This window comes from Chenopodium quinoa, unplaced genomic scaffold (assembly GCF_001683475.1).
Source record: "Chenopodium quinoa cultivar QQ74 unplaced genomic scaffold, ASM168347v1, whole genome shotgun sequence".
Lineage (NCBI taxonomy): Eukaryota > Viridiplantae > Streptophyta > Magnoliopsida > Caryophyllales > Amaranthaceae > Chenopodium > Chenopodium quinoa.
Window position 1 is genome coordinate 1,507,212 of NW_018742924.1, and position 11,822 is coordinate 1,519,033.

Consider the following 11,822-nt stretch of genomic DNA (forward strand, 5'->3'; position numbering starts at 1 on the left):
CTTCTTAGGTATTATAGGTGTCTTGAATTCGATCCTTTCACCAAAGCGTTCCTTAGCAGGAATCACCTTGTCACCTAGACGGTTCTTCACATCGGTTTTACTCTAATTTTTATTCACGTCCTTTGAGGGTTTCCTTAGAAGCCAATTTTTCACATCATTGGACAGGGAAGGAGGAACCTTTTGGGTAATTACTTCCCATAAAGGTCTAGCGCTCCAATTAGCATCAAATTTGTCTACTTCTTGAGAGACAGGGAACTCGTAGGGACGACGAAGATCACCGGAAGGAATAGTCTGAAGTAGGTTGTATTGTCTTTTTACCCTACAGGGATAATAAAAAGTCATACGGGACAAGCTTGGAAGACGACAGAAAGGCTGCTTGTTGACACCAACCATCTTTTCTATTTTCCACAAAGGGATAACCCACTTGATGGAAAAATTACAAGACTCTAAGACCTTCTTCCATTCATGGCGCCCCATCTTAGAGAAGCGTTTCTTCCTTCTCACAAAGCAATTTGGAGTATACTTCTCGATGTTGTCCGGAGGGCTAATTAATTCCCGTCTTTCCATTACCCACATCATTAAAAATTGCAACGCAAATAAATTATTATTACTATACAAAAATATATTTTTGATTTCTGTAATTAAAAATATTAATTTTCTACCTGTAATAAAATTGGAGAGCCCCGAAAAGCTGCTTTTGGATTCCTCTTCAATTCATCAAGACTAAGCATAGTCTCTCCAACTATTAATAGCATTGGATTTCTCCCTGATTCAATTTTTTGTAAAACAGTGGATATAATTGATTGACCCTCGTTGTTTTTACCACTAGTAAGAAAAATTGATTAAGCATGCAAAACAAGAAAGCCATTCTTCTATAAAAATGAAAAGATTCAGAATAAGGCCTATCAAAATAATGGCGAGCAAATTCTTTCAAATTAACTATGCTACCATCTACTATTTTTGATAGATCTTTGTCTTTTAAATTGAAGAAGCGTTCAAAATCCTTATAATAATATTCATTTATTCTAGGGAATACTACAAGATCTAGTGCAAGGAATCCTAAAATAGCACCAAATTCTTCCGGCAAAGGGATAATTTCATCATACCCTATTCTAAGGCAATGAGTATCTACATCCCAATATTCTAGAGCGGTATGAATAAAATCTGAATCAAGATCTACCCCTTTGACACCATAAATCCCCCCCAAGTGAAAAACATCCAATTCTTTTATCTTTTTGACATTAAGTGACCGACAACATTCATGGGTGTAGTTGGTAAAACTTTTGGAGACTAAAGACATGATTTTATTTTTCTAAAAACTAAGAAATATTTTATTTGCTGAAATTATGAATAGAATCGGCTGGGCAGGGGGCTATTTATGCACAAAATCGGAGCAGTTTTAATCTACCAAGGATTCGAAGTCAGCGCTCATTAGCGCCAGACGCCAATATTGGCGCACGACGCCAAAGCCTAGCGCCTGGCGCTACACCAAAACGCGTGGCGCCAACTGGCGCCAATATGCCTCATCGTAAGCGCTTTCTAAAAACAGCATTTTTGACTTAATTCGAGTCTGCTAATGAATTTACGGTTTCCTTATCTTTTTCTAAAATATTCATTTATTCCTCTCTTTTAATTAATATAGCTATTATATTAATTATATTATCTTTTTTCTTATTTTATTTAAACTAATTTCCAAGTTTTTATAAATCCAATATTTTTATTTGACTTTTCCTTTTTCATTTTTTCTTTTTGGGGGAGAAAGTCGGATACCCTCCATCAATAATAAAAATGACGGAATTTTTGTGCAAAATTATTTTTCACATTTCCTTGCACACACAATTATACACATAACAATAATAAAAAATGAAAAAAACATGATAAATAAGGAATAAACTCATAATAGTATATATATACAAATCATATCTAAGTAATGAGTCTAACTAAAAGGCAAAGTTATATACAAAGTCAAAATAAATAATGAAAAGCACAGGAATAAAATACGGCGCCGGGGGACGTAAACCCATCCATCTCATAAAGCTCTGCCGTACGAGGAGTAACTGCTCCACCAACTCCAGCTCCAGCACCAGCTCTGGTTCCCTCGTGAGGAGGAAAACTCAACACGGGACCCGTCCACTCAAGATTAACCTGAGGCTGAGGCTGCGGAGGCTGCTGCGATGACGAGCCGACCTCGTACATCCCACCACCTCTAAGAGCCAAGGTAGCCTCACCCTTTCCTACCGGCGCAGCATGTGCACCCTTAGATGAAGAGCCTGAACCCTCTACTGCCTCAGTACGAGCAGCCTCAGAACAACCGCCCCGACCTCCCGAAGTAGTGCGACGACGTCTCGAGCTTGACCTCGCCGGATCCCTCCGCACCTCAGGTCTCGTGCGGGTACGAGAAGGAATGGGCTGACCCTGCAAAGAAAATTAAAATCAAAAACAGGCAAAATAAAAGCGGTAATACAAAAAAAGATATGAAGGGAAGACTACCTCCTGAACGGCGTTGTCTCGACGGCAGGTAGCCACGTTACTCATCCAGACAAGCTGGCTCCGGAAGGCATCTATGCATCGTGCCATCGCCGAAACCACCTCCCGTGAGAACTGTCAGAGGAATAAAGTCAGTAAACATATATAACATATATGTACAAAGTTGCAAATAAACAAGCTTACCCGAGTATAGATGAGTGTCATTTATGGCACTCATAGGGTAGTCTTTTAGGGTTATTTCTTTCCCTTTATCATGCTTTCTTCTCTTATTTTTGGTTCTTTTTCCTTAGGTTTCTCTTTCTCCTCTTTTTTATATGGTTCTCGTGTTTTCTTCGTGTTTTCCTTTTATTTGGCTCTTTTTCCTTTTATTTCCTTTCTTTGTTTCCTTGTGTAAGTATTTGGAGAATCACCTTTGCAAAGGAATCGAGTTGGGGCCTTAGTGATCAAGTAAGGAAGGAGCACTTGGCTAGAGAGAGCTTAGGGAGGCCTTGGAGAGGCCTCGGAGAGGTCTCCAAGGTATTTCCAGCAGGCCGCGGGCGCGGGTCAATGGAGCCGCAGGCGCGGGCTTAAGAAGAGCAAATTCCAAGATTTTGATAGGAGCTTCCCGCGGTTGCCCCGCGAGCTCTCCGTGGGCGCGGGAAATCGGGAGAGGGCGCTCCATCTCAGAGACCGCGACCCCCTGATTAAGTTTTGGGAGCAGGGGATTAGCCGCAGGCGCGACATCTTTGGCCGCGGGCGCAGGTCTATCTTGCAGCGGGCGCGGGTGCTGCCCAGAAAGCCCGTGGATGGTTCCGTACACATTTCTCCGCGGCCAGGGATTCATCGAGAGAGACCGCGGGATTTGCCGATTTCTTCTTTACCTATAAATAGAATTGTAATTCCTTTTTGAAAACCAACTTTTTGATAATATTTCATTAGCTTAGTTTTAAAGAGACAATTTAGAGAGAAGTTAGAGAGAAGTTCTTGGTTTTGGATTTGTAACTCAACATTTGATCAATCAAGTTTGGATTTCTTCATTTTCAATCATCAATATTAGTGAGAATCACTTCCTTCTTTCATTTCTTACTTACTTGCTATTTGATTTATGCTTGTTGCTTGTTTTTCTTTAGATTTGAATTTGATATATTTTGATTTCTCTCAGATTTTGATATAGAATGAAGGTTAATGCAATTTCTAGTTATTTGTTCTTGAATTTCACCATGATTAGTGAGTAGATTAGTTGCTAAGGAAAAGTGGAAGCATGTTTGATTAATGAAATTGCTAGTTCATACTCTTTGATTGATTGATTTGTTGCAATTAAATTGGTTGACATAGTTTTGCATGTGATTGATTAGACTAGGAGTGATCAACCTATAAGATTAATCTAGATTTCATTGCAACTCTTAATGACATGAACAATTGAATTGAAAGTTGCTCAAATTGATTGGGTTTGCTTGCGATTCTTCTTGATTTTCCTTTCATAGTGACACCTATATTGGCCTATAGGAGATAGCATTTGAACTCTCTTGATTGCTACTATTGTTTGTCCATTGCAGTACTTGAATTAATTGATTGAGCTCTAAACTAGCATTATCATTGAACTTGCATGTAGAACCCATATCCCTAGTGTTTAGACCTTTGATTTACTTGATTAGACTTGTTTTAGTTCACCATAGTGCCAACCATAATCTAAACTCCATCTTCGAGGTTGCTTGACTTAGACTCTAGTTTTCATCATTGCATTCCCTAGGGATCGACCCTTAACTTACCCTATATTCATATAAGGTTGGTTAGGTGTTTACAAATTTAGTTTGACTTGAGGGAAGGGTAGATAACGACATACATTTTCCTCTTGCCAAAATGGCGCCGTTGCCGGGGAATGCTATTGGTGCTTAGCTTTTGTTGTTGAGTCTACTTCATTTTAATTGAAAAAAAAAATTCAAAAACATTTTGTTTCTTTAGGCTACACTTGTAGCCGTGCTACTAATATTTTCTTTGAAGTTTTGCATGCATAGAGCTCGTGATCGATCCATTATGCCTTTTGACCCAGAAATTGAAAGGACTCTCTCAAGGAGAAGAATAGCTAATCGATCCTTGGGGTATAGTTCTTCAAGTGAAGAAGAGATTGAAGAAGAGCAAGGCATGGTAGAAAATCCGAGAGTGGCCTTGAAGGAGCTAGGAATACCCGGTGCTTATAGGTTTGAGAGCGGCATAAATCAGCCTACAACACCAGCAAATGATTTTGAGATTCGGCGGGCCATGATCACCTTAATTGAGAGGACACAATATAGTGGGGCTAAGAATGAGAGCCCGTTGAACCATCTTAAAGAATTTGAAAAATATTGCAACACCTTCCAAGTCAACGGAGTTTCTCAAGAGTTCATACGCCTCAAGTTGTTCCCCTTCTCTCTCATAGGAAGATCCTTAGAGTGGCTAGATAAAGAAGTGAAGCCCAACTCCTTGAGAACATGGGATGATGTTACAAAGGCCTTCTTGTCCCGCTTCTACCCTCAAAAGAAGACGGCGGAGGCAACAGCCTTGATTCAAGGGTTCAAGCAAAGGCCAAATGAAAGCCTTTACGAAGCATGGGAGAGATACAAAGAGTATCAAAGGGAGTGCCCTCACCACGGAATCCCAACATACCAAGTGGTCCAAATCTTCTATGGCGGTTTAAGTCCCCAAGGCAAGTCATGCCTTGATGGGGGGGTCGGGGGTCCTATCATGAACAAGACCGAAGAAGAAGTGCTGGACATTATTGAGGACGTGGTGACGTACTATAGAGATTGGCAAGATGGGGAGAGAGACTCTTCAAGCAAGCAATCTTCATTGTACTCGGTGGACCATCTAAATGCGATCAACAACCTTTCCTCCCAAACGACAAACTTGGGAAAGGAGATGAACGCAATCAAAGCTAAGTTGGAGAGCATTTACTCTTCTTCCCAAGCTTCGAATATTCCCTCCCAATTTAAGGGGAGAGGTACTCCTTCTAACTCTCAACCCCCTCCCTCTTCACATAATATGCCTATGGGTTGTTTGTTTTGTGATGCATGTGGATCGTATGATCATGACTCTAGTAATTGTCCTAATGAATGTGTTGATGAGTTTGATAACAATGAGAGTGAGCATGTGAATTATGTGTCAAATAATAATGCTCAAAGGTTTGATAATCAAAGAGGTCAATGGAATAGGAATTACCAAAACCAAGGCAATTTTGACAACTATAATCAAGGTGGTGGTTATAGAAACCAAGGGAACTAAGGTTCTCGTGGTAGCTATAATAACCAAGGTTATAGTGGCCAAAATCAAATCCAAAATTATGGTAATCAAAACCAAGGTTATGGAAATCACAACTGAGGTAGTGGTAACCATAATCAAGGTGGTGGTAACCATAATCAAGGTTATGGTCAAAATCAAAATAGGGGTACTTGGAACAATCAAGGGAAGGGCAATTTTCAAAATAATGCTCAAAGAGGTCCCCCACCCGGATTTGTTCCAAGGACTCAAGGAGAAAATTCCTATTCACAACCTTCTTCACCTAGGACCAATTTGGAAGAAATAATTGAGAATCAAACCAAATTGTTGAACACATACATGGTCGTTAGTGATAAGAAGTTTAATGCTTGAAAACCGAATTTCTCCACTTGCTAATGCTTTGAAAGATCATGCAAGCCATTCTTCTTTACCTTCCCAAGGTCTTGATCCCAAGAAACACGTGAATGCTATTGTTACAAGGAGTGGTAAGGTTCTTGAGGAGAGATTACCTAGGAAGGATGAGGATAAGGAGGTTCCTAAGGAAGCCTTGGTTGAGAATGAGGGGGGTAGGGCATCATTCGATGAGGTTGTGGTTGAGACACCTAGAGAGGTGAGAGTAGAGAAAGAAATTGTGAAACCCAAGCTCCCTTACCCACAAAAATTCATGAGACACAAATTGGATGAACAATTTGGGAGATTCATTGATATGCTAAAACAACTTCATCTTTCTCTACCTTTTATCGATGTGATCAACCAAATGCCAAATTATGCCAAATTCCTCAAGGACATTTTGAGTGGGAAAAGGACTTGTGAGGTTGTGGAAACTATCAATTTGACCGAAAATTGTAGTGCTATCATCATGAATAAAATGCCACCCAAATTGAAAAACCCCCAAAAACTTCTCCATCCCTTGTGCCATTAACAAGATGCAAATTGATAATGCCCTATGTGACTTGGGAGCTAGTGTGAGCATAATGCCATATTCGGTTTATCAAAGGCTTGAACTAGGGGAACTCTTACCTTCTAACATTACCTTGCAATTAGCCGATAGGTCAATCAAGTTTCCAAAAGGTAATGTAGAAGATGTTCCATTGAGGGTTGGGAAGTTTGTGTTCCCGATGGATTTTATTGTGCTTGAAATGGATGAAGATGCTACCATTCCAATCATTTTAGGTAGACCCTTTCTTGCTACCTCGGGTGCTATGATTAATGTGAGGAGTGGAAAGATTTCCCTTAAGGTAGGAGATGAGGTCATTGAATTTGATTTGAATGAAAGCACGAAATATCCATGTTCTTCTCTAGAAAATTGCATGATGATTGATTCACTTGATCATGTTGTGTCTTCCATGCATGAGCATTTGCTCACCTCTAACGATGCTCTTGAGAATGTTTTGTTGAACAAGGATAAAGTAGGTACACCATGCAAGGAAGTGGCATTCTATGATGAATTGCTTAATGGAAGCATGGAGGAAGTGGATGAGCAAATGTGCTTGAAAATCTCAAGCCAAGAAGCTTTGCAAGCGGCCACATCAAAGGAAGGTAATGGCGTGCCTATGGTAGAGCTCAAACCTCTACCATCACACCTTAGGTATAAGTTCTTGGGCCCTCATTCCACTTACCCCGTGATAGTTAGTGCATCCTTGAGCGTGAGCCAAGCTCAAGCGTTATGTGGTGTTTTGAGAAAGCACCAAGGTGCTTTGGGGTACACAATTAATGATCTTAAAGGTATAAGCCCCGCCTTGTGCCAACACCACATAACACTGAAGGAAGGCACCCTTCCTTCTATCGAACGACAAAGAAAACTACATCCCCAAATGGGAGAGGTAGTTAAGAAGGAGATCAACAAGCTATTGGATGCGGGAATCATATTCCCCATCTCTAGCTCAAGGTGGGTCTCCCCTGTGCATGTCGTTCCAAAGAAGTGGGGCATGACCGTGGTTGAGAATGAGAAGGGTGAGCTCATTCCAACTAGGACGGTCACGGGTTGGCGGATGTGTATAGACTATAGACGTCTAAACACATCCACCAAGAAGGATCACTTCTCTCTTCCATTTATTGAATAAATGCTTGAAAGACTAACAAGGCACAAGTTTTATTGTTTCCTCGATGGATATTCGGGATTCTTCCAAACCCCTATCCACCCCGATGATCAAGAGAAAAATACCTTCACATGTCCTTATGGGACCTTTTCCTATCGAAGAATGCCCTTTGGGTTATGCGATGCACCCGCTACATTCCAAAGGTGCATGATGAGTATTTTCGGGGATATGTTGGAGGAGGAAATGGAGGTCTTCATGGATGACTTTTCGGTGGGGGGTGTCTCATTTGAGGAGTGCCTTGTGAATCTTGAGAAGTGTTTGGAAAGATGTGTTAAGGTCAATCTTGTTTTGAATTGGGAGAAATTCCACTTCATGGTGGAGGAAGGTATAGTGCTTGGGCACAAGATTTCAAATAGAGGAATTGAGGTGGATAAGGCAAAAATAGAAGTAATTGAGAAACTTCCACCTCCGGTGAATGTCAAGGGTGTGAGGTCGTTCCTTGGTCATGCGGGTTTCTATAGAAGATTAATCAAGGATTTTTCACTTATTGCTAAGCCCCTAAATGACCTTCTTCAAAAGGATGTTGAGTTCATTTTTGATGACAAATGCTTGAAGGCATTTGATAGATTGAAGAAGGCCCTAATCTCCACTCCTATTGTTCAAGCCCTAAGGTGGGATCTTCCTTTTGAATTTATGTGTGACGCAAGTGATTGGGCTATTGGAGGTGTTTTGGGACAACGTGTAGACAAGAAGCTTCATGTGATTTACTATATGTCCAAGACACTCAATGGGGCTCAAAAGAACTACACAACAACGGAAAAGGAAATTTTAGCAATTGTGCACTCTTTTGAGAAATTTCGTTGTTACTTGTTGGGTTCCAAGACCATAGTCTTCACGGATCATGCGGCCCTCAAGTATCTATTTGCCAAGAAAGAGTCCAAGCCTAGGTTGATTCGATGGGTGCTTAAATTGTAAACTTTTGAGATTGAGATTAGGGACAAGAAGGGTGCGGAGAATGTTGTGGCGGACCATCTTTCTCGCCTTGAGGGTGATCACATTCATGATGATGGTTCACCAATTGAGGATAGAATGCTTGATGACTTCTTATATGCCATAGAGGTGAAGGAACTCCCATGGTATGCCGACTTGGTGAATTTTCTAGCATGTGGGGAGTTTCCACCCTCTTTCTCAAAGAACCAAAGGAAGAAAATCAAAAGGGAGGCAAGACATTACTTGTGGGATGATCCCATCCTATACAAACGAGGGGTTGATGGCTTACTTAGTAGTTGTGTTCCAAATGAAGAGGTGCCTAGTGTTTTAAGGATGTGCCACTCGGACCCTAGTGGTGGGCATATGGGTGTTTCCAAGACCGCTACCAAGGTTCTTCAATGTGGTTTGTGGTGGCCGCATCTCTTCAAGGACTCATGGGGCTTTGTGAAGTCATGCGACCAATGTCAAAGGGTTGGGAATATCTCCAAGAGGAATGAGATGCCTCAACAACCCATTCTTGAGTTAGAGGTGTTCGATGTTTGGGGGATTGACTTCATGGGACCATTCCCATCTTCATATGATAATCAATTCATACTTGTGGCTGTGGACTATGTTTCTAAATGGGTTGAGGCCATTGCCTCCACTACTAATGACCACAAAGTAGTGTTGAAATTGTTCAACAAAATCATCTTCCCAAGGTTTGGCGTGCCTAAGGCTGTGATAAGCGATAACAGATCTCATTTTGTTCACAACGCCTTCCAAAAGATGTTGAGGAAACATGGAGTGCATCAACGGTACGGCCTTTCATATCATCCTCAATCGAGTGGCCAAGTCGAGGTCTCCAATCGTCAAATAAAGCTCATTCTTGAGAAGACGGTGGCAAGGAATAGAAAGGATTGGTCGAACAAGTTAGATGATGCTCTTTGGGATTATAGGACGGCTTTTAAGACGCCTATTGGTACCACTCCATATCGCCTTGTCTATGGAAAATCGTGCCATTTCCCGGTAGAGCTTGAACATCGTGCCTTGTGGGTTATCAAGAAGATAAATTTTGACTTAGCTAGTGCGGGGGAGAAGAGGTGGTTGGATCTTCATGGGCTAGAGGAACTTCGACTTGATGCTTACGATTGTGCTAGCACCTACAAGGCTCGCTCCAAGGAGGTTCATAACAAGTTGATTGAGAAAAAGGAGTTTTGTGTAGGTGACAAAGTCCTCCTCTACAATTCAAGGATGAAGTTGTTCCCCGGAAAGCTCATGTCAAGATGGAGTGGACCATTCTTGGTGAAAGATGTTTTTGATAATGGTGCCGTGGAGATTTCTCCTTTGAACTCCTCATCTTCATTCAAAGTTAATGGTCATCGGCTCAAGAAGTACTATGATGGAGTGTTTGTTGGACTTGTTCACAAAATGATTCTTTCTAAGCCACCTTGAGATGGTGGTGCACGTCGAGCTAACGACGTTAACCAAAAGCGCTTACGGGAGGCAACCCGGATTCTCATCTCATTTCTCTTTCCTTTCTTTACTTTTATTTTTCCTTGATTTGTTTTTTATTTTATTTTTGAGTTGGTTTTGTGTTTGTTTTGTAGGTCGCCTGTTATCATCACTTGTTGGAAAGAAGGGGTTTGAAGAAGAGTTTAGAGTGCAGGGGAGAGGGCTCCCCGAGGGCTAGGAGAGACCTCGGGGGCCTTTTCACCACTTTGAATCAAAATTGAAATATCATTCCAGGGACTTCCCGCGGTCTCTCCGCGGGCGCGGAAAGTTTTGGAGAGGTCTCGGAAGATTTGGAGAGGGCGCGACTCTCATATCAAGAAAAATTGAATTCCATTCCAGGAACTTCCCGCGATTGCCCCGCTGTCTCTCCGCGGGCGCGGGAGGTTTAGGAGAAGGCGCGTCATGTTTGGAGAGGGCGCGGCCTAAATTCAAGCAAATTTGGAACCCCATTCCAGGGACTTCCCGCGGTAGCCCTGCGGTATCTCCGCGGGCGCGGGAGGTTTTGGAGAGGGCGCGACAAATCAAGAGAGGGCGCGGCCCCCATCAGGTATTAAAATTCTAAAAATTCCAGGACGTCCCCGCGGTTGCCCCGCGGTCTCTCCGCGAGCGCGGGAGATTTGCCGCGGGCACGGCATTTTCGGGAGAGGGCGCGGTGATCTGGGTTTATTACCCGGGCACGCCCCTCTTCTCTCTCTCTCCTCTCTTATTTCCTCTTCTTCTCCTTATTTTTCCCCTTTCTCTCTCTACCTCCTCTCAAACCCTAACCCCAAAACATCAATTTATCACAAATTTCCTCAACTTTTGCCCAAATTTTCACAAATTCTTCCATATTCCTCCATTTTCAACACTCCTACTCCTCTTTCTCGTGCTTTTTCGAGAAATTTCGGGTCTTTGAAGTGCTTTGAGTTTAATTTGAGTCTCCAATCTTGGTATACTTCTAACCTTTGTAATATTTTTGTCAATTTCAATTGATTTCTTTACATTGGTTTGTTTACCTTGAATTTGAGCATGATTTTTGTGTTTTATGGTTGATTTATGGGAAATTTGGTATATTTGGGTGATTGTTACTTTTTCTTGTTGATTCATGATTATATTGATGAATGATTGTTGATATTGTTGTTTGTTGTTGGATTTTGGTTGTTGTGTTGATTGGAACAGGTACCTTGTAGTTTGTGGTGGTTTGGTTGGATTTGTAAGGAGGTTTGTGAGTAATTTTTGGTGGAAGTTGTTTTGTTTTAGGGAATTTGTTGTGTTCTTGTGAATTGTATGAATTTTGTTAAAATGGATTTGATAAGAAGAGTCAAAAGTAGCAAGAAGCGCTCAAACCAATCCCCCGACCAATCTTCTCAAGGCCAATCCTCAAACCCTCAACCCCAACCACATTCCACAACTCAAGATGATGCTCCTCCTCCTCCTCTACCTGCTCTCAAATTTTGGAACCGGTCTAAACAAACCCCCATCTATAACAAAATGAAAGACCGGAAGTTTAGACCCTCCCGGCATTACTTTCGTGAGGATATAGCCAAGCTAGGAATTGAAAATGACCTTGACATCCTTCTAGATAACCTAAGGTTGGGTGAGTTT